Source organism: Garra rufa, chromosome 1 (assembly GCF_049309525.1).
Source record: "Garra rufa chromosome 1, GarRuf1.0, whole genome shotgun sequence".
In the NCBI taxonomy this organism is placed as follows: Eukaryota; Metazoa; Chordata; class Actinopteri; order Cypriniformes; family Cyprinidae; genus Garra; species Garra rufa.
The window spans coordinates 101,710,823-101,738,235 of record NC_133361.1 but is presented as its reverse complement, the minus strand read 5'-3'; the positions used below and the strand labels follow the sequence as shown (position 1 = coordinate 101,738,235).

The 27,413-nt window shown below is 40.0% G+C and overlaps 31 non-coding genes across 31 annotated transcripts; all 31 read right to left on the bottom strand.

Moving 5' to 3' along the window:
- Positions 1-4,432: 4,432 nt before the first annotated feature.
- Positions 4,433-4,551, bottom strand: LOC141293873 (5S ribosomal RNA). Its single transcript, XR_012340835.1, has one exon. It is a non-coding gene; the product is annotated as a 5S ribosomal RNA (ribosomal RNA).
- An 801-nt stretch (positions 4,552-5,352) lies between these two features.
- LOC141311112 (5S ribosomal RNA) lies at positions 5,353-5,471 on the bottom strand. The gene has a single exon (XR_012348582.1). It is a non-coding gene; the product is annotated as a 5S ribosomal RNA (ribosomal RNA).
- An 84-nt stretch (positions 5,472-5,555) lies between these two features.
- Positions 5,556-5,674, bottom strand: LOC141312262 (5S ribosomal RNA). The gene has a single exon (XR_012349215.1). It is a non-coding gene; the product is annotated as a 5S ribosomal RNA (ribosomal RNA).
- A 784-nt stretch (positions 5,675-6,458) lies between these two features.
- Positions 6,459-6,577, bottom strand: LOC141293866 (5S ribosomal RNA). Its single transcript, XR_012340834.1, has one exon. It is a non-coding gene; the product is annotated as a 5S ribosomal RNA (ribosomal RNA).
- Positions 6,578-7,378: 801 nt separating this feature from the next.
- Positions 7,379-7,497, bottom strand: LOC141314528 (5S ribosomal RNA). Its single transcript, XR_012350134.1, has one exon. It is a non-coding gene; the product is annotated as a 5S ribosomal RNA (ribosomal RNA).
- An 84-nt stretch (positions 7,498-7,581) lies between these two features.
- LOC141293859 (5S ribosomal RNA) lies at positions 7,582-7,700 on the bottom strand. The gene has a single exon (XR_012340833.1). It is a non-coding gene; the product is annotated as a 5S ribosomal RNA (ribosomal RNA).
- An 84-nt stretch (positions 7,701-7,784) lies between these two features.
- Positions 7,785-7,903, bottom strand: LOC141311830 (5S ribosomal RNA). Its single transcript, XR_012349176.1, has one exon. It is a non-coding gene; the product is annotated as a 5S ribosomal RNA (ribosomal RNA).
- A 784-nt stretch (positions 7,904-8,687) lies between these two features.
- LOC141293852 (5S ribosomal RNA) lies at positions 8,688-8,806 on the bottom strand. The gene has a single exon (XR_012340832.1). It is a non-coding gene; the product is annotated as a 5S ribosomal RNA (ribosomal RNA).
- Positions 8,807-8,890: 84 nt separating this feature from the next.
- Positions 8,891-9,009, bottom strand: LOC141318144 (5S ribosomal RNA). Its single transcript, XR_012352477.1, has one exon. It is a non-coding gene; the product is annotated as a 5S ribosomal RNA (ribosomal RNA).
- An 84-nt stretch (positions 9,010-9,093) lies between these two features.
- LOC141293845 (5S ribosomal RNA) lies at positions 9,094-9,212 on the bottom strand. Its single transcript, XR_012340831.1, has one exon. It is a non-coding gene; the product is annotated as a 5S ribosomal RNA (ribosomal RNA).
- Positions 9,213-10,013: 801 nt separating this feature from the next.
- Positions 10,014-10,132, bottom strand: LOC141317004 (5S ribosomal RNA). Its single transcript, XR_012351676.1, has one exon. It is a non-coding gene; the product is annotated as a 5S ribosomal RNA (ribosomal RNA).
- Positions 10,133-10,216: 84 nt separating this feature from the next.
- Positions 10,217-10,335, bottom strand: LOC141317633 (5S ribosomal RNA). Its single transcript, XR_012351999.1, has one exon. It is a non-coding gene; the product is annotated as a 5S ribosomal RNA (ribosomal RNA).
- An 800-nt stretch (positions 10,336-11,135) lies between these two features.
- Positions 11,136-11,254, bottom strand: LOC141319114 (5S ribosomal RNA). The gene has a single exon (XR_012353389.1). It is a non-coding gene; the product is annotated as a 5S ribosomal RNA (ribosomal RNA).
- An 84-nt stretch (positions 11,255-11,338) lies between these two features.
- Positions 11,339-11,457, bottom strand: LOC141318612 (5S ribosomal RNA). Its single transcript, XR_012352917.1, has one exon. It is a non-coding gene; the product is annotated as a 5S ribosomal RNA (ribosomal RNA).
- Positions 11,458-12,258: 801 nt separating this feature from the next.
- LOC141297373 (5S ribosomal RNA) lies at positions 12,259-12,377 on the bottom strand. The gene has a single exon (XR_012341374.1). It is a non-coding gene; the product is annotated as a 5S ribosomal RNA (ribosomal RNA).
- Positions 12,378-12,461: 84 nt separating this feature from the next.
- LOC141316047 (5S ribosomal RNA) lies at positions 12,462-12,580 on the bottom strand. Its single transcript, XR_012351217.1, has one exon. It is a non-coding gene; the product is annotated as a 5S ribosomal RNA (ribosomal RNA).
- A 6,568-nt stretch (positions 12,581-19,148) lies between these two features.
- LOC141293837 (5S ribosomal RNA) lies at positions 19,149-19,267 on the bottom strand. Its single transcript, XR_012340830.1, has one exon. It is a non-coding gene; the product is annotated as a 5S ribosomal RNA (ribosomal RNA).
- An 801-nt stretch (positions 19,268-20,068) lies between these two features.
- Positions 20,069-20,187, bottom strand: LOC141311101 (5S ribosomal RNA). Its single transcript, XR_012348571.1, has one exon. It is a non-coding gene; the product is annotated as a 5S ribosomal RNA (ribosomal RNA).
- An 84-nt stretch (positions 20,188-20,271) lies between these two features.
- LOC141318544 (5S ribosomal RNA) lies at positions 20,272-20,390 on the bottom strand. The gene has a single exon (XR_012352855.1). It is a non-coding gene; the product is annotated as a 5S ribosomal RNA (ribosomal RNA).
- Positions 20,391-21,191: 801 nt separating this feature from the next.
- Positions 21,192-21,310, bottom strand: LOC141294035 (5S ribosomal RNA). Its single transcript, XR_012340863.1, has one exon. It is a non-coding gene; the product is annotated as a 5S ribosomal RNA (ribosomal RNA).
- An 84-nt stretch (positions 21,311-21,394) lies between these two features.
- On the bottom strand, positions 21,395-21,513 carry LOC141312251 (5S ribosomal RNA). The gene has a single exon (XR_012349214.1). It is a non-coding gene; the product is annotated as a 5S ribosomal RNA (ribosomal RNA).
- A 784-nt stretch (positions 21,514-22,297) lies between these two features.
- Positions 22,298-22,416, bottom strand: LOC141293831 (5S ribosomal RNA). Its single transcript, XR_012340829.1, has one exon. It is a non-coding gene; the product is annotated as a 5S ribosomal RNA (ribosomal RNA).
- An 801-nt stretch (positions 22,417-23,217) lies between these two features.
- On the bottom strand, positions 23,218-23,336 carry LOC141314517 (5S ribosomal RNA). The gene has a single exon (XR_012350133.1). It is a non-coding gene; the product is annotated as a 5S ribosomal RNA (ribosomal RNA).
- An 84-nt stretch (positions 23,337-23,420) lies between these two features.
- LOC141293826 (5S ribosomal RNA) lies at positions 23,421-23,539 on the bottom strand. The gene has a single exon (XR_012340828.1). It is a non-coding gene; the product is annotated as a 5S ribosomal RNA (ribosomal RNA).
- An 84-nt stretch (positions 23,540-23,623) lies between these two features.
- Positions 23,624-23,742, bottom strand: LOC141311819 (5S ribosomal RNA). The gene has a single exon (XR_012349175.1). It is a non-coding gene; the product is annotated as a 5S ribosomal RNA (ribosomal RNA).
- Positions 23,743-24,526: 784 nt separating this feature from the next.
- LOC141293819 (5S ribosomal RNA) lies at positions 24,527-24,645 on the bottom strand. Its single transcript, XR_012340827.1, has one exon. It is a non-coding gene; the product is annotated as a 5S ribosomal RNA (ribosomal RNA).
- Positions 24,646-24,729: 84 nt separating this feature from the next.
- On the bottom strand, positions 24,730-24,848 carry LOC141315038 (5S ribosomal RNA). The gene has a single exon (XR_012350587.1). It is a non-coding gene; the product is annotated as a 5S ribosomal RNA (ribosomal RNA).
- Positions 24,849-24,932: 84 nt separating this feature from the next.
- On the bottom strand, positions 24,933-25,051 carry LOC141293806 (5S ribosomal RNA). Its single transcript, XR_012340823.1, has one exon. It is a non-coding gene; the product is annotated as a 5S ribosomal RNA (ribosomal RNA).
- Positions 25,052-25,852: 801 nt separating this feature from the next.
- On the bottom strand, positions 25,853-25,971 carry LOC141297016 (5S ribosomal RNA). The gene has a single exon (XR_012341322.1). It is a non-coding gene; the product is annotated as a 5S ribosomal RNA (ribosomal RNA).
- An 802-nt stretch (positions 25,972-26,773) lies between these two features.
- On the bottom strand, positions 26,774-26,892 carry LOC141317719 (5S ribosomal RNA). The gene has a single exon (XR_012352080.1). It is a non-coding gene; the product is annotated as a 5S ribosomal RNA (ribosomal RNA).
- Positions 26,893-26,976: 84 nt separating this feature from the next.
- LOC141293799 (5S ribosomal RNA) lies at positions 26,977-27,095 on the bottom strand. Its single transcript, XR_012340822.1, has one exon. It is a non-coding gene; the product is annotated as a 5S ribosomal RNA (ribosomal RNA).
- Between the last annotated feature and the right edge of the window lie 318 nt (positions 27,096-27,413).

The window sequence follows — 27,413 nt, the reverse complement described above, 5'->3', positions numbered from 1 at the left end:
TTTGGGTAGGAAATGCCTCCATGCCTCTAAAACCTCCCGATATATTTCTGGTATTCCTCCCGTCATTGATTGCTTGAAGCCCATGTACCAACCATTATCTCCTATTCCTCCCACGTCATCAACATACTTTCTTAAGAACTCCTTCCATCCATAATCCCATCTCCCTCCCATATATTTTATTACCGTTTTTATTCTCATTGCGGCTCTTTTTGTTTCTAAGTCCATCAAGTTTAAACCCCCTTCCCATCTCTTACCCACCAATGTTTTCTGTGCAATTTTCACCCCTTTGCCGCCCCATATAAAATCACCTACAATTTTATTCAATTCATTCAACACCCACCCTGGCATTTCCATTACACTCATCACATACACACATACTGACAATAACAGGCTATTTACCACTATTACTTTCCCATTTAATTTCAATTTTCTCCCTTTCCATGCTGCACATACTGTTCTTATTTTGTTAATCACCCCGGTCCAAGTCACATCTCTTGCCTCTTTGCTTTGCACCCCTAAATATACCCCTAATACTTTCACATATCTTTCCTCCACTCTTAACCCTACCTCTACTCTCTCTACCTCCCCTATATACATTAGTTCTGATTTCTCCATATTTATTTTTGCCCCTGATGCCTTCCCATACCTCTTCACTATCTCTAAAACTCTTTTTACACTGTTTCCTTCTCTCACTGTGATTGTAGTATCATCTGCATATTGGTTTATAGTACACATCCCTCCATATGGCAACTCAATGCCCACTACTCTTTTATCTCTCTTAATTAAAGTAGCTAGAGGCTCTACTGAAATGGCATACAATAATGCATACAGGGGACATCCCTGTCTTACTGATCTTCCTACATCGAACTTGTCTGTTAGCACTCCATTTATTTTTATGCAACTTTTTGCTTTTTCATATAGTCTTCTTATCCATCCTATCACTTTCACCCCAAATCCAAACTTCTCTAATACCCTAAATAAATATTTGTGTTCCACTCTATCAAAAGCTTTATTCCAATCAATCCCTAATACTATCCCTCCCTTCTCATCTCGTTTCATATGCTCCATAACATCCCTAACGGTCCCTATCGTGTCCGCTATATCCCTGCCTGGTATACTGTAACTCTGTGTTGGTTGAACTATACTTCCTATCACTCTTTTCACTCTATTCGCTAAAACTTTAGTCAGTATTTTATAATCCACATTTAATAGACTGATTGGTCTATAGTTCTCCATATCTAATCTATTTCCCTTCTTATACACTAAAGCTATCACTCCCTCCACCATTCTATCTTGCACTACTCCTGTTCTTTCTATCCCCTTAAAAACTTCAACTAGAATTGGTGCTACCCCTTCCTTATATGTTTTATACCATTCAATACCGATCCCATCACTCCCCGGACTTTTTCCATTTTTCAACCCCCCTATTGCCTCTTTCACCTCCTCTTCCTCTATATCCTTATCACACCATTCCCTATCTTCCTCACTTAGAATATTCCCTACACTTTCTAATACTTCCTCTATGATTTTCTCATCTGCTCCTCCCCTCTTGTATAAATCTTCATAGAATTCTTGCACTCTCTCCAAAATCTCTACGTAGTCTTTTGTTGTTTTGCCTTCCTTTGTATTTATTTCGTTTATATATGTTTTACTTTGTCTCCTTTTCTCTAGCCCTAAGAAATACCCTGTACATTTCTCACCTTCTAATGCATATTTTGCCCTACTTCTTAGAATTGCTCCTCTACATTTCTCCCTCTCAAATTTCTCCAGTGCTATCTTAGCCTCTATATATTTTTCCATACTATATCCTTCTTCATCTTCAGCCTTGTTTAATTCTTCCCTCAATCTTTCTTTCAGCAACTCTTCTTCCTTCTTCATCTTTTCCCATCTTTTCTTACTATATTTTATACTGATGAACTTAATCTGGTCTTTCATTTTCTCCCATCTTTCCCCTATTCTGTCATCTAATCCTCCCTCTCTTTTATACTCATCTATCTTCTCATTTTCTCTATTTATTAGATCCTTCATCTGTATCTCATATTCTTCCTCTCCAATGTATCCTGCATTCAATATCCACATCCCTCCTCCTACCTCCTCACTCCCTATCTTAATTCTGAACCTAACACCATCATGATCACTTAAACTATTTCCTTGATGCCTTGTCCCATCTATGTATCTAATGATTTCCTCCTTAACTAACACTAAATCTATTCTACTCTGTTTTAATATACCTTCTTTTAATTGCCTCCTAGTAAATTCTCTTTTTTCTGGATTTTCATACCTCCACACATCTATTAACCCCTTCTCTCTCATTATCTCCATCAACATTCCCCTAGATTTCTCCCATCTAAATTTTACGCCCTTGCCCACATCTAATCTGCTACATTTTATATTAAAATCCCCCACTACAATACATTTCCCCACAACTAATTCTTTTAATTCTTCCAATATTTCCCTCCTATCTACTTCTATATTCGGAACGTATATATTTATTAATCTAAAATCTATATCTCTATATGTAAATTCAACTACCAAGATCCTTCCCCTCTGATCTTTATATACCTCCCTTATACCTTTGACACTATCTTTTTTAAAAAGTACTGCCACACCTCTTGCATTTTTTGCTCCATTATTATAATAAATATCCCCTCTCCACTCCTCTCTCATCTCTCTCACTTTATCCTCTTCCCAATTTGTCTCCTGTATACAAATTATATCACTCCTATATGTAAATAATAACTCTTTCATCTTGCTTTTATTCCTTAACCCATTTATATTTATTGAAGTTACAGTGGCCATGAGAGTAGCTAAAGAAAACTAAATAAAATTGAAAAACAAAACCACATATAATTAAATAAGGCATCAAATACCTGCCCGTGGTTCCTTGATCTGTTCACTCTGTTCTCCGTCCGTCTCAGACTTCCTCTTTGCACTGAGTCTTTTAATCTTTGCTTTCAGTCCATCTTTTTGTCCCCCATTCCTATTTTCTTCACCTTTACTTTCTTTCAGTTCCTGTTCCATCTCTTTCTTTTCATCCTCTTTACCTTTTCCTTTCACTTTACTTTCACCTTTGTCTTCCTCGCTCTGTTCCGACTGTTCCATCTCCTCCTCCTCGCCATCCTTTTCACCCTTGCTCCCAATTCTGTCTCGCCGCTCCATTTTGCTTCTTTTTTCACCAGCCTCAGCTCCATCTTTACCTCCCCCGCTCACAACACCAGCCACTTCCACCTCTTGTTCCTCTGTCAGATCACTGTACCTCCTTTCATCATCTTCTTGTCCAACTACTCGCTCTCTCTCTAATCGCATCCATTCTTCACAATCTCTTGCATAATGTCCTCCTCCACCACATTTGAAGCACTTTAATTCAGGGCACTCTCTGAATATGTGCCCTGGCTTGATACAAAGTCTGCAAACACGTACTTGTCTATCATGGATGACGCGAAAATATTCGGTGCCTCTCAGAGTCTCAAACTTTGTGGAGTATGGAAGTGAACATACCTGTTCCGTAAAACGAACCTTTAAGAACCGGGTTCCATCAGCTATATCCGTTCCAGGCCATAACCGACGTTTTATTGGTGAGAGTGGTCGTACTCCCCACTCTTGTAGTTTGAAGAGTATCTTCTCATCCTCTAAGTATACTGGCAAGTTTATAAAAGACACCACCATGTCATTATTCATAACTTCCCTTGCATGCACCATCACTCCTTGTACTCTCACGCCATCCATTAGTTTATGCTTTGCCTCTTCATCCTTCATTGTGAGTTCATACATCCTTTCACCTCTCACTCTGCAGCCGATCACCTCTCCACACTCCTTCTTTACTCCCCTCAGCAAATCCATCATGGAAATCTTTTCTGTTCCCTCCACTTCCACCTCCAATGTCAGGTCTTTGCTATATTTTCCTTTTGTTCCTCCTTGCACTCCTTGGTTGTTTTCTTCTCTTTCTCTCTGCAGATCTCCTGTGACTTTGTTTGTTTTCTGCTGCTTTTGAATCACTACTTGGTTGTCTTTTCCACTTCTTTGATCGTCCTCTTCATTCTTCCCATTGCTACCTTTTATCATTGTTGTTTGCACTGTTTCTTTGTCTGCAGCCATGATGTGCATCTGCAGCATGCTTCAACCAGGAAGAGTCCAAAAAGTCCCCCACACAGCCTAAGCTGTTGGGGGAAGTGATCAGGGTTAACTCTGACTTTCCAACAACGAATTCCCAAAGTCCAAAATCAAAAAGAAAATTAAGTATTTCAGAAAAGAGATTGTCAAACAAATGGATTCAGAGAGTATCTCTGCACTGCAAACCTAGCACTACCTGCTGGCTCTCTAGCGCCCTCAGGGTGGTATGGCCATAAGCGAGGTCTGCTCCAAAAAGTGGGCTATTTAAAGATCAGCCTCCGTAAAATCCAGCATATTATATAAATAGTGAAGAAAAGGCAAAAGCTTACAGCACCTGGTATTCCCAGGCGGTCTCCCATCCAAGTACTAACCAGGCCCGACGCTGCTTAGCTTCCGAGATCAGACGAGATCGGGCGCTCTCAGCGCGGTATGGCCATAAGCGAGGGCTGCTCCAAAAAGTGGGCTATTTAAAGATCAGCCTCCGTAAAAGCCAGCATATTACATAAATAGTAAAGAAAAGGCAAAAGCTTACAGCACCTGGTATTCCCAGGCGGTCTCCCATAAAAGTGTAACACTCGGCCTTATCAGCCGAGTTACAAGACTAAAATGGGGTCAGATTTAACTGTGAGAGATGACTAGTGGTTAAAAGAATGAGACATAAAAGAAAATTGGTTTAAATAGATTTGGTGTATTTACAAGGTTCTCATAAAAGACTTTAAAACAACACGATAAAACTAGGTAAACTCTGTTAAAAGAATACAGTTCATTTGTCCATACCCTAAAAACAGGTAAACTCTGTTAAAAGAATACAGTTCATTTGTCCATACCCTAAAAACAGTCCAAGAACCCCAGTGTGTTGATAAGTCCAATGTGAGTGTCCACCAGTGTATATACAATCCACAGAAAGTGTAATCCAAAGTTTGCAGGTGGTGAATGGAAAGGTGAGCTCTAAAATTAGCAACTCCTCAATCCAACAGTTTGGTGACTGTCCTTTGTTTGTCATGCTGCTCTCTTATACAGTTGTACTTCCTGCTTCCTGTCATGTGTCTAGTCACATGACAGGCCAACCATCCATTTATTAAAGACACATACACTTAAAATGTTAAGAGTAATAAAATGGCCTAAAAAACATGTAAAACACTTAAAACTCTATAATACATTTAAATGATTGTAATAAATAGAGCGGTAAAACACGTCTTTCTAAAAGCCAGCATATTATATAAATAGTGAAGAAAAGGCAAAAGCTTACAGCACCTGGTATTCCCAGGCGGTCTCCCATCCAAGTACTAACCAGGCCCGACGCTGCTTAGCTTCCGAGATCAGACGAGATCGGGCGCTCTCAGCGCAGTATGGCCATAAGCGAGGGCTGCTCCAAAAAGTGGGCTATTTAAAGATCAGCCTCCGTAAAAGCCAGCATATTATATAAATAGTGAATAAAAGGCAAAAGCTTACAGCACCTGGTATTCCCAGGCGGTCTCCCATCCAAGTACTAACCAGGCCCGACGCTGCTTAGCTTTCGAGATCAGACGAGATCGGGCGCTCTCAGCGCGGTATGGCCATAAGCGAGGGCTGCTCCAAAAAGTGGGCTATTTAAAGATCAGCCTCCGTAAAAGCCAGCATATTATATAAATAGTGAAGAAAAGGCAAAAGCTTACAGCACCTGGTATTCCCAGGCGGTCTCCCATAAAAGTGTAACAATCGGCCTTATCAGCCGAGTTACAAGACTAAAATGGGGTCAGATTTAACTGTGAGAGATGACTAGTGGTTAAAAGAATGAGACATAAAAGAAAATTGGTTTAAATAGATTTGGTGTAATTACAAGGTTCACATAAAAGACTTTAAAACAACACGATAAAACTAGGTAAACTCTGTTAAAAGAATACAGTTCATTTGTCCATACCCTAAAAACAGGTAAACTCTGTTAAAAGAATACAGTTCATTTGTCCATACCCTAAAAACAGTCCAAGAACCCCAGTGTGTTGATAAGTCCAATGTGAGTGTCCACCAGTGTATATACAATCCACAGAAAGTGTAATCCAAAGTTTGCAGGTGGTGAATGGAAAGGTGAGCTCTAAAATTAGCAAATCCTCAATCCAACAGTTTGGTGACTGTCCTTTGTTTGTCATGCTGCTCTCTTATACAGTTGTACTTCCTGCTTCCTGTCATGTGTCTAGTCACATGACAGGCCAACCATCCATTTATTAAAGACACATACACTTAAAATGTTAAGAGTAATAAAATGGCCTAAAAAACATGTAAAACACTTAAAACTCTATAATACATTTAAATGATTGTAATAAATAGAGCGGTAAAACACGTCTTTATATAAATAGTGAAGAAAAGGCAAAAGCTTACAGCACCTGGTATTCCCAGGCGGTCTCCCATCCAAGTACTAACCAGGCCCGACGCTGCTTAGCTTCCGAGATCAGACGAGATCGGGCGCTCTCAGCGCGGTATGGCCATAAGCGAGGGCTGCTCCAAAAAGTGGGCTATTTAAAGATCAGCCTCCGTAAAAGCCAGCATATTACATAAATAGTAAAGAAAAGGCAAAAGCTTACAGCACCTGGTATTCCCAGGCGGTCTCCCATAAAAGTGTTACAATCGGCCTTATCAGCCGAGTTACAAGACTAAAATGGGGTCAGATTTAACTGTGAGAGATGACTAGTGGTTAAAAGAATGAGACATAAAAGAAAATTGGTTTAAATAGATTTGGTGTATTTACAAGGTTCACATAAAAGACTTTAAAACAACACGATAAAACTAGGTAAACTCTGTTAAAAGAATACAGTTCATTTGTCCATACCCTAAAAACAGGTAAACTCTGTTAAAAGAATAAAGTTCATTTTTCCATACCCTAAAAACAGTCCAAGAACCCCAGTGTGTTGATAAGTCCAATGTGAGTGTCCACCAGTGTATATACAATCCACAGAAAGTGTAATCCAAAGTTTGCAGGTGGTGAATGGAAAGGTGAGCTCTAAAATTAGCAACTCCTCAATCCAACAGTTTGGTGACTGTCCTTTGTTTGTCATGCTGCTCTCTTATACAGTTGTACTTCCTGCTTCCTGTCATGTGTCTAGTCACATGACAGGCCGACCATCCATTTATTAAAGACACATACACTTAAAATGTTAAGAGTAATAAAATGGCCTAAAAAACATGTAAAACACTTAAAACTCTATAATACATTTAAATGATTGTAATAAATAGAGCGGTAAAACACGTCTTTCTAAAAGCCAGCATATTATATAAATAGTGAAGAAAAGGCAAAAGCTTACAGCACCTGGTATTCCCAGGCGGTCTCCCATCCAAGTACTAAGCAGGCCCGACGCTGCTTAGCTTCCGAGATCAGACGAGATCGGGCGCTCTCAGCGTGGTATGGCCATAAGCGAGGGCTGCTCCAAAAAGTGGGCTATTTAAAGATCAGCCTCCGTAAAAGCCAGCATATTATATAAATAGTGAAGAAAAGGCAAAAGCTTACAGCACCTGGTATTCCCAGGCGGTCTCCCATCCAAGTACTAACCAGGCCCGACGCTGCTTAGCTTCCGAGATCAGACGAGATCGGGCGCTCTCAGCGCGGTATGGCCATAAGCGAGGGCTGCTCCAAAAAGTGGGCTATTTAAAGATCAGCCTCCGTAAAAGCCAGCATATTATATAAATAGTGAAGAAAAGGCAAAAGCTTACAGCACCTGGTATTCCAAGGCGGTCTCCCATCCAAGTACTAACCAGGCCCGACGCTGCTTAGCTTCCGAGATCAGACGAGATCGGGCGCTCTCAGCGCGGTATGGCCATAAGCGAGGGCTGCTCCAAAAAGTGGGCTATTTAAAGATCAGCCTCCGTAAAAGCCAGCATATTACATAAATAGTAAAGAAAAGGCAAAAGCTTACAGCACCTGGTATTCCCAGGCGGTCTCCCATAAAAGTGTAACACTCGGCCTTATCAGCCGAGTTACAAGACTAAAATGGGGTCAGATTTAACTGTGAGAGATGACTAGTGGTTAAAAGAATGAGACATAAAAGAAAATTGGTTTAAATAGATTTGGTGTATTTACAAGGTTCACATAAAAGACTTTAAAACAACACGATAAAACTAGGTAAACTCTGTTAAAAGAATACAGTTCATTTGTCCATACCCTAAAAACAGGTAAACTCTGTTAAAAGAATACAGTTCATTTGTCCATACCCTAAAAACAGTCCAAGAACCCCAGTGTGTTGATAAGTCCAATGTGAGTGTCCACCAGTGTATATACAATCCACAGAAAGTGTAATCCAAAGTTTGCAGGTGGTGAATGGAAAGGTGAGCTCTAAAATTAGCAACTCCTCAATCCAACAGTTTGGTGACTGTCCTTTGTTTGTCATGCTGCTCTCTTATACAGTTGTACTTCCTGCTTCCTGTCATGTGTCTAGTCACATGACAGGCCAACCATCCATTTATTAAAGACACATACACTTAAAATGTTAAGAGTAATAAAATGGCCTAAAAAACATGTAAAACACTTAAAACTCTATAATACATTTAAATGATTGTAATAAATAGAGCGGTAAAACACGTCTTTATATAAATAGTGAAGAAAAGGCAAAAGCTTACAGCACCTGGTATTCCCAGGCGGTCTCCCATCCAAGTACTAACCAGGCCCGACGCTGCTTAGCTTCCGAGATCAGACGAGATCGGGCGCTCTCAGCGCGGTATGGCCATAAGCGAGGGCTGCTCCAAAAAGTGGGCTATTTAAAGATCAGCCTCCGTAAAAGCCAGCATATTATATAAATAGTGAAGAAAAGGCAAAAGCTTACAGCACCTGGTATTCCCAGGCGGACTCCCATCCAAGTACTAACCAGGCCCGACGCTGCTTAGCTTCCGAGATCAGACAAGATCGGGCGCTCTCAGCGTGGTATGGCCATAAGCGAGGGCTGCTCCAAAAAGTGGGCTATTTAAAGATCAGCCTCCGTAAAAGCCAGCATATTATATAAATAGTGAAGAAAAGGCAAAAGCTTACAGCACCTGGTATTCCCAGGCGGTCTCCCATCCAAGTACTAACCAGGCCCGACGCTGCTTAGCTTCCGAGATCAGACGAGATCGGGCGCTCTCAGCGCGGTATGGCCATAAGCGAGGGCTGCTCCAAAAAGTGGGCTATTTAAAGATCAGCCTCCGTAAAAGCCAGCATATTATATAAATAGTGAAGAAAAGGCAAAAGCTTACAGCACCTGGTATTCCCAGGCGGTCTCCCATAAAAGTGTAACAATCTGCCTTATCAGCCGAGTTACAAGACTAAATTGGGGTCAGATTTAACTGTGAGAGATGACTAGTGGTTAAAAGAATGAGACATAAAAGAAAATTGGTTTAAATAGATTTGGTGTATTTACAAGGTTCACATAAAAGACTTTAAAACAACACGATAAAACTAGGTAAACTCTGTTAAAAGAATACAGTTCATTTGTCCATACCCTAAAAACAGGTAAACTCTGTTAAAAGAATACAGTTCATTTGTCCATACCCTAAAAACAGTCCAAGAACCCCAGTGTGTTGATAAGTCCAATGTGAGTGTCCACCAGTGTATATACAATCCACAGAAAGTGTAATCCAAAGTTTGCAGGTGGTGAATGGAAAGGTGAGCTCTAAAATTAGCAACTCCTCAATCCAACAGTTTGGTGACTGTCCTTTGTTTGTCATGCTGCTCTCTTATACAGTTGTACTTCCTGCTTCCTGTCATGTGTCTAGTCACATGACAGGCCAACCATCCATTTATTAAAGACACATACACTTAAAATGTTAAGAGTAATAAAATGGCCTAAAAAACATGTAAAACACTTAAAACTCTATAATACATTTAAATGATTGTAATAAATAGAGCGGTAAAACACGTCTTTCTAAAAGCCAGCATATTATATAAATAGTGAAGAAAAGGCAAAAGCTTACAGCACCTGGTATTCCCAGGCGGTCTCCCATCCAAGTACTAACCAGGCCCGACGCTGCTTAGCTTCCGAGATCAGACGAGATCGGGCGCTCTCAGCGCGGTATGGCCATAAATGAGGGCTACTCCAAAAAGTGGGCTATTTAAAGATCAGCCTCCGTAAAAGCCAGCATATTATATAAATAGTGAAGAAAAGGCAAAAGCTTACAGCACCTGGTATTCCCAGGCGGTCTCCCATCCAAGTACTTAGCAGGCCCGACGCTGCTTAGCTTCCGAGATCAGACGAGATCGGGCGCTCTCAGCGTGGTATGGCCATAAGCGAGGGCTGCTCCAAAAAGTGGGCTATTTAAAGATCAGCCTCCGTAAAAGCCAGCATATTATATAAATAGTGAAGAAAAGGCAAAAGCTTACAGCACCTGGTATTCCCAGGCGGTCTCCCATAAAAGTGTAACAATCTGCCTTATCAGCCGAGTTACAAGACTAAAATGGGGTCAGATTTAACTGTGAGAGATGACTAGTGGTTAAAAGAATGAGACATAAAAGAAAATTGGTTTAAATAGATTTGGTGTATTTACAAGGTTCACATAAAAGACTTTAAAACAACACGATAAAACTAGGTAAACTCTGTTAAAAGAATACAGTTCATTTGTCCATACCCTAAAAACAGGTAAACTCTGTTAAAAGAATACAGTTCATTTGTCCATACCCTAAAAACAGTCCAAGAACCCCAGTGTGTTGATAAGTCCAATGTGAGTGTCCACCAGTGTATATACAATCCACAGAAAGTGTAATCCAAAGTTTGCAGGTGGTGAATGGAAAGGTGAGCTCTAAAATTAGCAACTCCTCAATCCAACAGTTTGGTGACTGTCCTTTGTTTGTCATGCTGCTCTCTTATACAGTTGTACTTCCTGCTTCCTGTCATGTGTCTAGTCACATGACAGGCCAACCATCCATTTATTAAAGACACATACACTTAAAATGTTAAGAGTAATAAAATGGCCTAAAAACATGTAAAACACTTAAAACTCTATAATACATTTAAATGATTGTAATAAATAGAGCAGTAAAACACGTCTTTCTAAAAGCCAGCATATTATATAAATAGTGAAGAAAAGGCAAAAGCTTACAGCACCTGGTATTCCCAGGCGGTCTCCCATCCAAGTACTAACCAGGCCCGACGCTGCATAGCTTCCGAGATCAGACGAGATTGGGCGCTCTCAGCGCGGTATGGCCATAAGCGAGGGCTGCTCCAAAAAGTGGGCTATTTAAAGATCAGCCTCCGTAAAAGCCAGCATATTATATAAATAGTGAAGAAAAGGCAAAAGCTTACAGCACCTGGTATTCCCAGGCGGTCTCCCATCCAAGTACTAACCAGGCCCGACGCTGCTTAGCTTCCGAGATCAGACGAGATGGGGCGCTCTCAGCGCGGTATGGCCATAAGCGAGGGCTGCTCCAAAAAGTGGGCTATTTAAAGATCAGCCTCCGTAAAAGCCAGCATATTACATAAATAGTAAAGAAAAGGCAAAAGCTTACAGCACCTGGTATTCCCAGGCGGTCTCCCATAAAAGTGTAACACTCGGCCTTATCAGCCGAGTTACAAGACTAAAATGGGGTCAGATTTAACTGTGAGAGATGACTAGTGGTTAAAAGAATGAGACATAAAAGAAAATTGGTTTAAATAGATTTGGTGTATTTACAAGGTTCACATAAAAGACTTTAAAACAACACGATAAAACTAGGTAAACTCTGTTAAAAGAATACAGTTCATTTGTCCATACCCTAAAAACAGGTAAACTCTGTTAAAAGAATACAGTTCATTTGTCCATACCCTAAAAACAGTCCAAGAACCCCAGTGTGTTGATAAGTCCAATGTGAGTGTCCACCAGTGTATATACAATCCACAGAAAGTGTAATCCAAAGTTTGCAGGTGGTGAATGGAAAGGTGAGCTCTAAAATTAGCAACTCCTCAATCCAACAGTTTGGTGACTGTCCTTTGTTTGTCATGCTGCTCTCTTATACAGTTGTACTTCCTGCTTCCTGTCATGTGTCTAGTCACATGACAGGCCAACCATCCATTTATTAAAGACACATACACTTAAAATGTTAAGAGTAATAAAATGGCCTAAAAAACATGTAAAACACTTAAAACTCTATAATACATTTAAATGATTGTAATAAATAGAGCGGTAAAACACGTCTTTCTAAAAGCCAGCATATTATATAAATAGTGAAGAAAAGGCAAAAGCTTACAGCACCTGGTATTCCCAGGCGGTCTCCCATCCAAGTACTAACCAGGCCCTACGCTGCTTAGCTTCCGAGATCAGACGAGACCGGGCGCTCTCAGCGCGGTATGGCCATAAGCGAGGGCTGCTCCAAAAAGTGGGCTATTTAAAGATCAGCCTCCGTAAAAGCCAGCATATTATATAAATAGTGAAGAAAAGGCAAAAGCTTACAGCACCTGGTATTCCCAGGCGGTCTCCCATCCAAGTACTAACTAGGCCCGACGCTGCTTAGCTTCCGAGATCAGACGAGATCGGGCGCTCTCAGCGCGGTATGGCCATAAGCGAGGGCTGCTCCAAAAAGTGGGCTATTTAAAGATCAGCCTCCGTAAAAGCCAGCATATTATATAAATAGTGAAGAAAAGGCAAAAGCTTACAGCACCTGGTATTCCCAGGCGGTCTCCCATAAAAGTGTAACAATCGGCCTTATCAGCCGAGTTACAAGACTAAAATGGGGTCAGATTTAACTGTGAGAGATGACTAGTGGTTAAAAGAATGAGACATAAAAGAAAATTGGTTTAAATAGATTTGGTGTATTTACAAGGTTCACATAAAAGACTTTAAAACAACACGATAAAACTAGGTTAACTCTGTTAAAAGAATACAGTTCATTTGTCCATACCCTAAAAACAGGTAAACTCTGTTAAAAGAATACAGTTCATTTGTCCATACCCTAAAAACAGTCCAAGAACCCCAGTGTGTTGATAAGTCCAATGTGAGTGTCCACCAGTGTATATACAATCCACAGAAAGTGTAATCCAAAGTTTGCAGGTGGTGAATGGAAAGGTGAGCTCTAAAATTAGCAACTCCTCAATCCAACAGTTTGGTGACTGTCCTTTGTTTGTCATGCTGCTCTCTTATACAGTTGTACTTCCTGCTTCCTGTCATGTGTCTAGTCACATGACAGGCCAACCATCCATTTATTAAAGACACATACACTTAAAATGTTAAGAGTAATAAAATGGCCTAAAAAACATGTAAAACACTTAAAACTCTATAATACATTTAAATGATTGTAATAAATAGAGCGGTAAAACACGTCTTTCTAAAAGCCAGCATATTATATAAATAGTGAAGAAAAGGCAAAAGCTTACAGCACCTGGTATTCCCAGGCGGTCTCCCATCCAAGTACTAACCAGGCCCGACGCTGCATAGCTTCCGAGATCAGACGAGATCGGGCGCTCTCTTTTTTTTTTTTTTTTATCTTTTTTTTTTTTTCAATTCACAAATTTTCAATTACAGTTTTCCATCACATTCACACTCACTCAACACAATTTGTTACATTCATATGAGTCATCTTTCAATTGACATCCATTATTTTGCACAAAAAAAGGAAAATACAGATACATAAATGAAATATACAAGAGATATGTCTACTACCCTTCTCAAATCAGATGATTGCTTCCTACCAATTAAAGCAGATTTTCCCACCCACATCTTGATATATGAACTTATTTGTGTCTATAAAAAATTCTTTTGCCTTTTTCTCTCCAAACTTACAAATCAACTCCACATCTCTTTGTGTTATTAACTTAAATATATCTTTAACTTTCATCGTCCTACCCTCAAAATGTGCATAGTTCCTTCTTAGAACCACTGCTAGTCTAGCATGACTTAAAAGAAAATTAATTAGACAGATATCCCTTTTTTTCCTTTTCCCAACAATTCCAAACAAAAATATTTTCCCCCATTCCTCCTCTGACTTCACTTGCACACCCCAGTTTTCTATTAATATACTTTTAAGAAAATCAAAGAAACCAACCAAAGCTTCACATCTCAGAAAATAATGTAAAAAACTCTCATGGCCATTATCACACACATCACACATCACATTGACATCATTGTTTATTTTATTTAACACCACATTCGTGTAAATTCTATTATGTCTTATCAGAAAGTCATTGTTCTCACAATCAATACTGTTGTATTTTATATTTAGGTTTGACCAGATTTTTTTCACATCCAGATCCTCAAACACTTTCTTCCACACTTTTTCTGCCGCTGGTTCTTTTATAACATCACCGATTAATCTCCTGTATACATTCTTTACACTCATATTCTTAATTTTGTACTTTTCACCATTATCATGCACATACATCTCTGGCATACATTGCTCTTCTTTAGAGACACATTCACTTTTAATCACCTTAGTCCATTGCAAGGGTATGCTTGTTTTAATTTTGTCATATATTGTATTCACTTTCTCTCTATTCTCCATTCCATCTAAATCACACACAGAATCATAAATGCAGTTATCTCTAAGAAATCCTGGAATAACTTCGTACATTATATCCTTTACTTGTTTTATGCCCCCTTCTATAAATTTATGTTCATACAATGTTTTATTTTTATACTTAATTTTTTCATTCAGAAATAGTGGCAGATTTTTAATCACATTTATATCTTCACACTCATACTCTAATTTGGGTAGGAAATGCCTCCATGCCTCTAAAACCTCCCGATATATTTCTGGTATTCCTCCCGTCATTGATTGCTTGAAGCCCATGTACCAACCATTATCTCCTATTCCTCCCACGTCATCAACATACTTTCTTAAGAACTCCTTCCATCCATAATCCCATCTCCCTCCCATATATTTTATTACCGTTTTTATTCTCATTGCGGCTCTTTTTGTTTCTAAGTCCATCAAGTTTAAACCCCCTTCCCATCTCTTACCCACCAATGTTTTCTGTGCAATTTTCACCCCTTTGCCGCCCCATATAAAATCACCTACAATTTTATTCAATTCATTCAACACCCACCCTGGCATTTCCATTACACTCATCACATACACACATACTGACAATAACAGGCTATTTACCACTATTACTTTCCCATTTAATTTCAATTTTCTCCCTTTCCATGCTGCACATACTGTTCTTATTTTGTTAATCACCCCGGTCCAAGTCACATCTCTTGCCTCTTTGCTTTGCACCCCTAAATATACCCCTAATACTTTCACATATCTTTCCTCCACTCTTAACCCTACCTCTACTCTCTCTACCTCCCCTATATACATTAGTTCTGATTTCTCCATATTTATTTTTGCCCCTGATGCCTTCCCATACCTCTTCACTATCTCTAAAACTCTTTTTACACTGTTTCCTTCTCTCACTGTGATTGTAGTATCATCTGCATATTGGTTTATAGTACACATCCCTCCATATGGCAACTCAATGCCCACTACTCTTTTATCTCTCTTAATTAAAGTAGCTAGAGGCTCTACTGAAATGGCATACAATAATGCATACAGGGGACATCCCTGTCTTACTGATCTTCCTACATCGAACTTGTCTGTTAGCACTCCATTTATTTTTATGCAACTTTTTGCTTTTTCATATAGTCTTCTTATCCATCCTATCACTTTCACCCCAAATCCAAACTTCTCTAATACCCTAAATAAATATTTGTGTTCCACTCTATCAAAAGCTTTATTCCAATCAATCCCTAATACTATCCCTCCCTTCTCATCTCGTTTCATATGCTCCATAACATCCCTAACGGTCCCTATCGTGTCCGCTATATCCCTGCCTGGTATACTGTAACTCTGTGTTGGTTGAACTATACTTCCTATCACTCTTTTCACTCTATTCGCTAAAACTTTAGTCAGTATTTTATAATCCACATTTAATAGACTGATTGGTCTATAGTTCTCCATATCTAATCTATTTCCCTTCTTATACACTAAAGCTATCACTCCCTCCACCATTCTATCTTGCACTACTCCTGTTCTTTCTATCCCCTTAAAAACTTCAACTAGAATTGGTGCTACCCCTTCCTTATATGTTTTATACCATTCAATACCGATCCCATCACTCCCCGGACTTTTTCCATTTTTCAACCCCCCTATTGCCTCTTTCACCTCCTCTTCCTCTATATCCTTATCACACCATTCCCTATCTTCCTCACTTAGAATATTCCCTACACTTTCTAATACTTCCTCTATGATTTTCTCATCTGCTCCTCCCCTCTTGTATAAATCTTCATAGAATTCTTGCACTCTCTCCAAAATCTCTACGTAGTCTTTTGTTGTTTTGCCTTCCTTTGTATTTATTTCGTTTATATATGTTTTACTTTGTCTCCTTTTCTCTAGCCCTAAGAAATACCCTGTACATTTCTCACCTTCTAATGCATATTTTGCCCTACTTCTTAGAATTGCTCCTCTACATTTCTCCCTCTCAAATTTCTCCAGTGCTATCTTAGCCTCTATATATTTTTCCATACTATATCCTTCTTCATCTTCAGCCTTGTTTAATTCTTCCCTCAATCTTTCTTTCAGCAACTCTTCTTCCTTCTTCATCTTTTCCCATCTTTTCTTACTATATTTTATACTGATGAACTTAATCTGGTCTTTCATTTTCTCCCATCTTTCCCCTATTCTGTCATCTAATCCTCCCTCTCTTTTATACTCATCTATCTTCTCATTTTCTCTATTTATTAGATCCTTCATCTGTATCTCATATTCTTCCTCTCCAATGTATCCTGCATTCAATATCCACATCCCTCCTCCTACCTCCTCACTCCCTATCTTAATTCTGAACCTAACACCATCATGATCACTTAAACTATTTCCTTGATGCCTTGTCCCATCTATGTATCTAATGATTTCCTCCTTAACTAACACTAAATCTATTCTACTCTGTTTTAATATACCTTCTTTTAATTGCCTCCTAGTAAATTCTCTTTTTTCTGGATTTTCATACCTCCACACATCTATTAACCCCTTCTCTCTCATTATCTCCATCAACATTCCCCTAGATTTCTCCCATCTAAATTTTACGCCCTTGCCCACATCTAATCTGCTACATTTTATATTAAAATCCCCCACTACAATACATTTCCCCACAACTAATTCTTTTAATTCTTCCAATATTTCCCTCCTATCTACTTCTATATTCGGAACGTATATATTTATTAATCTAAAATCTATATCTCTATATGTAAATTCAACTACCAAGATCCTTCCCCTCTGATCTTTATATACCTCCCTTATACCTTTGACACTATCTTTTTTAAAAAGTACTGCCACACCTCTTGCATTTTTTGCTCCATTATTATAATAAATATCCCCTCTCCACTCCTCTCTCATCTCTCTCACTTTATCCTCTTCCCAATTTGTCTCCTGTATACAAATTATATCACTCCTATATGTAAATAATAACTCTTTCATCTTGCTTTTATTCCTTAACCCATTTATATTTATTGAAGTTACAGTGGCCATGAGAGTAGCTAAAGAAAACTAAATAAAATTGAAAAACAAAACCACATATAATTAAATAAGGCATCAAATACCTGCCCGTGGTTCCTTGATCTGTTCACTCTGTTCTCCGTCCGTCTCAGACTTCCTCTTTGCACTGAGTCTTTTAATCTTTGCTTTCAGTCCATCTTTTTGTCCCCCATTCCTATTTTCTTCACCTTTACTTTCTTTCAGTTCCTGTTCCATCTCTTTCTTTTCATCCTCTTTACCTTTTCCTTTCACTTTACTTTCACCTTTGTCTTCCTCGCTCTGTTCCGACTGTTCCATCTCCTCCTCCTCGCCATCCTTTTCACCCTTGCTCCCAATTCTGTCTCGCCGCTCCATTTTGCTTCTTTTTTCACCAGCCTCAGCTCCATCTTTACCTCCCCCGCTCACAACACCAGCCACTTCCACCTCTTGTTCCTCTGTCAGATCACTGTACCTCCTTTCATCATCTTCTTGTCCAACTACTCGCTCTCTCTCTAATCGCATCCATTCTTCACAATCTCTTGCATAATGTCCTCCTCCACCACATTTGAAGCACTTTAATTCAGGGCACTCTCTGAATATGTGCCCTGGCTTGATACAAAGTCTGCAAACACGTACTTGTCTATCATGGATGACGCGAAAATATTCGGTGCCTCTCAGAGTCTCAAACTTTGTGGAGTATGGAAGTGAACATACCTGTTCCGTAAAACGAACCTTTAAGAACCGGGTTCCATCAGCTATATCCGTTCCAGGCCATAACCGACGTTTTATTGGTGAGAGTGGTCGTACTCCCCACTCTTGTAGTTTGAAGAGTATCTTCTCATCCTCTAAGTATACTGGCAAGTTTATAAAAGACACCACCATGTCATTATTCATAACTTCCCTTGCATGCACCATCACTCCTTGTACTCTCACGCCATCCATTAGTTTATGCTTTGCCTCTTCATCCTTCATTGTGAGTTCATACATCCTTTCACCTCTCACTCTGCAGCCGATCACCTCTCCACACTCCTTCTTTACTCCCCTCAGCAAATCCATCATGGAAATCTTTTCTGTTCCCTCCACTTCCACCTCCAATGTCAGGTCTTTGCTATATTTTCCTTTTGTTCCTCCTTGCACTCCTTGGTTGTTTTCTTCTCTTTCTCTCTGCAGATCTCCTGTGACTTTGTTTGTTTTCTGCTGCTTTTGAATCACTACTTGGTTGTCTTTTCCACTTCTTTGATCGTCCTCTTCATTCTTCCCATTGCTACCTTTTATCATTGTTGTTTGCACTGTTTCTTTGTCTGCAGCCATGATGTGCATCTGCAGCATGCTTCAACCAGGAAGAGTCCAAAAAGTCCCCCACACAGCCTAAGCTGTTGGGGGAAGTGATCAGGGTTAACTCTGACTTTCCAACAACGAATTCCCAAAGTCCAAAATCAAAAAGAAAATTAAGTATTTCAGAAAAGAGATTGTCAAACAAATGGATTCAGAGAGTATCTCTGCACTGCAAACCTAGCACTACCTGCTGGCTCTCTAGCGCCCTCAGGGTGGTATGGCCATAAGCGAGGTCTGCTCCAAAAAGTGGGCTATTTAAAGATCAGCCTCCGTAAAATCCAGCATATTATATAAATAGTGAAGAAAAGGCAAAAGCTTACAGCACCTGGTATTCCCAGGCGGTCTCCCATCCAAGTACTAACCAGGCCCGACGCTGCTTAGCTTCCGAGATCAGACGAGATCGGGCGCTCTCAGCGCGGTATGGCCATAAGCGAGGGCTGCTCCAAAAAGTGGGCTATTTAAAGATCAGCCTCCGTAAAAGCCAGCATATTACATAAATAGTAAAGAAAAGGCAAAAGCTTACAGCACCTGGTATTCCCAGGCGGTCTCCCATAAAAGTGTAACACTCGGCCTTATCAGCCGAGTTACAAGACTAAAATGGGGTCAGATTTAACTGTGAGAGATGACTAGTGGTTAAAAGAATGAGACATAAAAGAAAATTGGTTTAAATAGATTTGGTGTATTTACAAGGTTCTCATAAAAGACTTTAAAACAACACGATAAAACTAGGTAAACTCTGTTAAAAGAATACAGTTCATTTGTCCATACCCTAAAAACAGGTAAACTCTGTTAAAAGAATACAGTTCATTTGTCCATACCCTAAAAACAGTCCAAGAACCCCAGTGTGTTGATAAGTCCAATGTGAGTGTCCACCAGTGTATATACAATCCACAGAAAGTGTAATCCAAAGTTTGCAGGTGGTGAATGGAAAGGTGAGCTCTAAAATTAGCAACTCCTCAATCCAACAGTTTGGTGACTGTCCTTTGTTTGTCATGCTGCTCTCTTATACAGTTGTACTTCCTGCTTCCTGTCATGTGTCTAGTCACATGACAGGCCAACCATCCATTTATTAAAGACACATACACTTAAAATGTTAAGAGTAATAAAATGGCCTAAAAAACATGTAAAACACTTAAAACTCTATAATACATTTAAATGATTGTAATAAATAGAGCGGTAAAACACGTCTTTCTAAAAGCCAGCATATTATATAAATAGTGAAGAAAAGGCAAAAGCTTACAGCACCTGGTATTCCCAGGCGGTCTCCCATCCAAGTACTAACCAGGCCCGACGCTGCTTAGCTTCCGAGATCAGACGAGATCGGGCGCTCTCAGCGCAGTATGGCCATAAGCGAGGGCTGCTCCAAAAAGTGGGCTATTTAAAGATCAGCCTCCGTAAAAGCCAGCATATTATATAAATAGTGAAGAAAAGGCAAAAGCTTACAGCACCTGGTATTCCAAGGCGGTCTCCCATCCAAGTACTAACCAGGCCCGACGCTGCTTACCTTCCGAGATCAGAAGAGATCGGGCGCTCTCAGCGCGGTATGGCCATAAGCGAGGGCTGCTCCAAAAAGTGGGCTATTTAAAGATCAGCCTCCGTAAAAGCCAGCATATTACATAAATAGTGAAGAAAAGGCAAAAGCTTACAGCACCTGGTATTCCCAGGCGGTCTCCCATAAAAGTGTAACAATCGGCCTTATCAGCCGAGTTACAAGACTAAAATGGGGTCAGATTTAACTGTGAGAGATGACTAGTGGTTAAAAGAATGAGACATAAAAGAAAATTGGTTTAAATAGATTTGGTGTATTTACAAGGTTCACATAAAAGACTTTAAAACAACACGATAAAACTAGGTAAACTCTGTTAAAAGAATACAGTTCATTTGTCCATACCCTAAAAACAGGTAAACTCTGTTAAAAGAATACAGTTCATTTGTCCATACCCTAAAAACAGTCCAAGAACCCCAGTGTGTTGATAAGTCCAATGTGAGTGTCCACCAGTGTATATACAATCCACAGAAAGTGTAATCCAAAGTTTGCAGGTGGTGAATGGAAAGGTGAGCTCTAAAATTAGCAACTCCTCAATCCAACAGTTTGGTGACTGTCCTTTGTTTGTCATGCTGCTCTCTTATACAGTTGTACTTCCTGCTTCCTGTCATGTGTCTAGTCACATGACAGGCCAACCATCCATTTATTAAAGACACATACACTTAAAATGTTAAGAGTAATAAAATGGCCTAAAAAACATGTAAAACACTTAAAACTCTATAATACATTTAAATGATTGTAATAAATAGAGCGGTAAAACACGTCTTTCTAAAAGCCAGCATATTATATAAATATTGAAGAAAAGGTAAAAGCTTACAGCACCTGGTATTCCCAGGCGGTCTCCCATCCAAGTACTAACCAGGCCCTACGCTGCTTAGCTTCCGAGATCAGACGAGATCGGGCGCTCTCAGCGCGGTATGGCCATAAGCGAGGGCTGCTCCAAAAAGTGGGCTATTTAAAGATCAGCCTCCGTAAAAGCCAGCATATTATATAAATAGTGAATAAAAGGCAAAAGCTTACAGCACCTGGTATTCCCAGGCGGTCTCCCATCCAAGTACTAACCAGGCCCGACGCTGCTTAGCTTTCGAGATCAGACGAGATCGGGCGCTCTCAGCGCGGTATGGCCATAAGCGAGGGCTGCTCCAAAAAGTGGGCTATTTAAAGATCAGCCTCCGTAAAAGCCAGCATATTATATAAATAGTGAAGAAAAGGCAAAAGCTTACAGCACCTGGTATTCCCAGGCGGTCTCCCATAAAAGTGTAACAATCGGCCTTATCAGCCGAGTTACAAGACTAAAATGGGGTCAGATTTAACTGTGAGAGATGACTAGTGGTTAAAAGAATGAGACATAAAAGAAAATTGGTTTAAATAGATTTGGTGTAATTACAAGGTTCACATAAAAGACTTTAAAACAACACGATAAAACTAGGTAAACTCTGTTAAAAGAATACAGTTCATTTGTCCATACCCTAAAAACAGGTAAACTCTGTTAAAAGAATACAGTTCATTTGTCCATACCCTAAAAACAGTCCAAGAACCCCAGTGTGTTGATAAGTCCAATGTGAGTGTCCACCAGTGTATATACAATCCACAGAAAGTGTAATCCAAAGTTTGCAGGTGGTGAATGGAAAGGTGAGCTCTAAAATTAGCAAATCCTCAATCCAACAGTTTGGTGACTGTCCTTTGTTTGTCATGCTGCTCTCTTATACAGTTGTACTTCCTGCTTCCTGTCATGTGTCTAGTCACATGACAGGCCAACCATCCATTTATTAAAGACACATACACTTAAAATGTTAAGAGTAATAAAATGGCCTAAAAAACATGTAAAACACTTAAAACTCTATAATACATTTAAATGATTGTAATAAATAGAGCGGTAAAACACGTCTTTATATAAATAGTGAAGAAAAGGCAAAAGCTTACAGCACCTGGTATTCCCAGGCGGTCTCCCATCCAAGTACTAACCAGGCCCGACGCTGCTTAGCTTCCGAGATCAGACGAGATCGGGCGCTCTCAGCGCGGTATGGCCATAAGCGAGGGCTGCTCCAAAAAGTGGGCTATTTAAAGATCAGCCTCCGTAAAAGCCAGCATATTACATAAATAGTAAAGAAAAGGCAAAAGCTTACAGCACCTGGTATTCCCAGGCGGTCTCCCATAAAAGTGTTACAATCGGCCTTATCAGCCGAGTTACAAGACTAAAATGGGGTCAGATTTAACTGTGAGAGATGACTAGTGGTTAAAAGAATGAGACATAAAAGAAAATTGGTTTAAATAGATTTGGTGTATTTACAAGGTTCACATAAAAGACTTTAAAACAACACGATAAAACTAGGTAAACTCTGTTAAAAGAATACAGTTCATTTGTCCATACCCTAAAAACAGGTAAACTCTGTTAAAAGAATAAAGTTCATTTTTCCATACCCTAAAAACAGTCCAAGAACCCCAGTGTGTTGATAAGTCCAATGTGAGTGTCCACCAGTGTATATACAATCCACAGAAAGTGTAATCCAAAGTTTGCAGGTGGTGAATGGAAAGGTGAGCTCTAAAATTAGCAACTCCTCAATCCAACAGTTTGGTGACTGTCCTTTGTTTGTCATGCTGCTCTCTTATACAGTTGTACTTCCTGCTTCCTGTCATGTGTCTAGTCACATGACAGGCCGACCATCCATTTATTAAAGACACATACACTTAAAATGTTAAGAGTAATAAAATGGCCTAAAAAACATGTAAAACACTTAAAACTCTATAATACATTTAAATGATTGTAATAAATAGAGCGGTAAAACACGTCTTTCTAAAAGCCAGCATATTATATAAATAGTGAAGAAAAGGCAAAAGCTTACAGCACCTGGTATTCCCAGGCGGTCTCCCATCCAAGTACTAAGCAGGCCCGACGCTGCTTAGCTTCCGAGATCAGACGAGATCGGGCGCTCTCAGCGTGGTATGGCCATAAGCGAGGGCTGCTCCAAAAAGTGGGCTATTTAAAGATCAGCCTCCGTAAAAGCCAGCATATTATATAAATAGTGAAGAAAAGGCAAAAGCTTACAGCACCTGGTATTCCCAGGCGGTCTCCCATCCAAGTACTAACCAGGCCCGACGCTGCTTAGCTTCCGAGATCAGACGAGATCGGGCGCTCTCAGCGCGGTATGGCCATAAGCGAGGGCTGCTCCAAAAAGTGGGCTATTTAAAGATCAGCCTCCGTAAAAGCCAGCATATTATATAAATAGTGAAGAAAAGGCAAAAGCTTACAGCACCTGGTATTCCAAGGCGGTCTCCCATCCAAGTACTAACCAGGCCCGACGCTGCTTAGCTTCCGAGATCAGACGAGATCGGGCGCTCTCAGCGCGGTATGGCCATAAGCGAGGGCTGCTCCAAAAAGTGGGCTATTTAAAGATCAGCCTCCGTAAAAGCCAGCATATTACATAAATAGTAAAGAAAAGGCAAAAGCTTACAGCACCTGGTATTCCCAGGCGGTCTCCCATAAAAGTGTAACACTCGGCCTTATCAGCCGAGTTACAAGACTAAAATGGGGTCAGATTTAACTGTGAGAGATGACTAGTGGTTAAAAGAATGAGACATAAAAGAAAATTGGTTTAAATAGATTTGGTGTATTTACAAGGTTCACATAAAAGACTTTAAAACAACACGATAAAACTAGGTAAACTCTGTTAAAAGAATACAGTTCATTTGTCCATACCCTAAAAACAGGTAAACTCTGTTAAAAGAATACAGTTCATTTGTCCATACCCTAAAAACAGTCCAAGAACCCCAGTGTGTTGATAAGTCCAATGTGAGTGTCCACCAGTGTATATACAATCCACAGAAAGTGTAATCCAAAGTTTGCAGGTGGTGAATGGAAAGGTGAGCTCTAAAATTAGCAACTCCTCAATCCAACAGTTTGGTGACTGTCCTTTGTTTGTCATGCTGCTCTCTTATACAGTTGTACTTCCTGCTTCCTGTCATGTGTCTAGTCACATGACAGGCCAACCATCCATTTATTAAAGACACATACACTTAAAATGTTAAGAGTAATAAAATGGCCTAAAAAACATGTAAAACACTTAAAACTCTATAATACATTTAAATGATTGTAATAAATAGAGCGGTAAAACACGTCTTTATATAAATAGTGAAGAAAAGGCAAAAGCTTACAGCACCTGGTATTCCCAGGCGGTCTCCCATCCAAGTACTAACCAGGCCCGACGCTGCTTAGCTTCCGAGATCAGACGAGATCGGGCGCTCTCAGCGCGGTATGGCCATAAGCGAGGGCTGCTCCAAAAAGTGGGCTATTTAAAGATCAGCCTCCGTAAAAGCCAGCATATTATATAAATAGTGAAGAAAAGGCAAAAGCTTACAGCACCTGGTATTCCCAGGCGGTCTCCCATCCAAGTACTAACCAGGCCCGACGCTGCTTAGCTTCCGAGATCAGACAAGATCGGGCGCTCTCAGCGTGGTATGGCCATAAGCGAGGGCTGCTCCAAAAAGTGGGCTATTTAAAGATCAGCCTCCGTAAAAGCCAGCATATTATATAAATAGTGAAGAAAAGGCAAAAGCTTACAGCACCTGGTATTCCCAGGCGGTCTCCCATCCAAGTACTAACCAGGCCCGACGCTGCTTAGCTTCCGAGATCAGACGAGATCGGGCGCTCTCAGCGCGGTATGGCCATAAGCGAGGGCTGCTCCAAAAAGTGGGCTATTTAAAGATCAGCCTCCGTAAAAGCCAGCATATTATATAAATAGTGAAGAAAAGGCAAAAGCTTACAGCACCTGGTATTCCCAGGCGGTCTCCCATAAAAGTGTAACAATCTGCCTTATCAGCCGAGTTACAAGACTAAAATGGGGTCAGATTTAACTGTGAGAGATGACTAGTGGTTAAAAGAATGAGACATAAAAGAAAATTGGTTTAAATAGATTTGGTGTATTTACAAGGTTCACATAAAAGACTTTAAAACAACACGATAAAACTAGGTAAACTCTGTTAAAAGAATACAGTTCATTTGTCCATACCCTAAAAACAGGTAAACTCTGTTAAAAGAATACAGTTCATTTGTCCATACCCTAAAAACAGTCCAAGAACCCCAGTGTGTTGATAAGTCCAATGTGAGTGTCCACCAGTGTATATACAAACCACAGAAAGTGTAATCCAAAGTTTGCAGGTGGTGAATGGAAAGGTGAGCTCTAAAATTAGCAACTCCTCAATCCAACAGTTTGGTGACTGTCCTTTGTTTGTCATGCTGCTCTCTTATACAGTTGTACTTCCTGCTTCCTGTCATGTGTCTAGTCACATGACAGGCCAACCATCCATTTATTAAAGACACATACACTTAAAATGTTAAGAGTAATAAAATGGCCTAAAAAACATGTAAAACACTTAAAACTCTATAATACATTTAAATGATTGTAATAAATAGAGCGGTAAAACACGTCTTTCTAAAAGCCAGCATATTATATAAATAGTGAAGAAAAGGCAAAAGCTTACAGCACCTGGTATTCCCAGGCGGTCTCCCATCCAAGTACTAACCAGGCCCGACGCTGCTTAGCTTCCGAGATCAGACGAGATCGGGCGCTCTCAGCGCGGTATGGCCACAAGCGAGGGCTGCTCCAAAAAGTGGGCTATTTAAAGATCAGCCTCCGTAAAAGCCAGCATATTATATAAATAGTGAAGAAAAGGCAAAAGCTTACAGCACCTGGTATTCCCAGGCGGTCTCCCATAAAAGTGTAACAATCGGCCTTATCAGCCGAGTTACAAGACTAAAATGGGGTCAGATTTAACTGTGAGAGATGACTAGTGGTTAAAAGAATGAGACATAAAAGAAAATTGGTTTTAATTAGATTTGGTGTATTTACAAGGTTCACATAAAAGACTTTAAAACAACACGATAAAACTAGGTTAACTCTGTTAAAAGAATACAGTTCATTTGTCCATACCCTAAAAACAGGTAAACTCTGTTAAAAGAATACAGTTCATTTGTCCATACCCTAAAAACAGTCCAAGAACCCCAGTGTGTTGATAAGTCCAATGTGAGTGTCCACCAGTGTATATACAATCCACAGAAAGTGTAATCCAAAGTTTGCAGGTGGTGAATGGAAAGGTGAGCTCTAAAATTAGCAACTCCTCAATCCAACAGTTTGGTGACTGTCCTTTGTTTGTCATGCTGCTCTCTTATACAGTTGTACTTCCTGCTTCCTGTCATGTGTCTAGTCACATGACAGGCCAACCATCCATTTATTAAAGACACATACACTTAAAATGTTAAGAGTAATAAAATGGCCTTAAAAACATGTAAAACACTTAAAACTCTATAATACATTTAAATGATTGTAATAAATAGAGCGGTAAAACACGTCTTTCTAAAAGCCAGCATATTATATAAATAGTGAAGAAAAGGCAAAAGCTTACAGCACCTGGTATTCCCAGGCGGTCTCCCATCCAAGTACTAACCAGGCCCGACGCTGCATAGCTTCCGAGATCAGACGAGATCGGGCGCTCTCAGCGCGGTATGGCCATAAGCGAGGGCTGCTCCAAAAAGTGGGCTATTTAAAGATCAGCCTCCGTAAAAGCCAGCATATTATATAAATAGTGAAGAAAAGGCAAAAGCTTACAGCACCTGGTATTCCCAGGCGGTCTCCCATCCAAGTACTAACCAGGCCCGACGCTGCTTAGCTTCCGAGATCAGACGAGATCGGGCGCTCTCAGCGCGGTATGGCCATAAGCGAGGGCTGCTCCAAAAAGTGGGCTATTTAAAGATCAGCCTCCGTAAAAGCCAGCATATTATATAAATAGTGAAGAAAAGGCAAAAGCTTACAGCACCTGGTATTCCCAGGCGGTCTCCCATAAAAGTGTAACAATCGGCCTTATCAGCCGAGTTACAAGACTAAAATGGGGTCAGATTTAACTGTGAGAGATGACTAGTGGTTAAAAGAATGAGACATAAAAGAAAATTGGTTTAAATAGATTTGGTGTATTTACAAGGTTCACATAAAAGACTTTAAAACAACACGATAAAACTAGGTTAACTCTGTTAAAAGAATA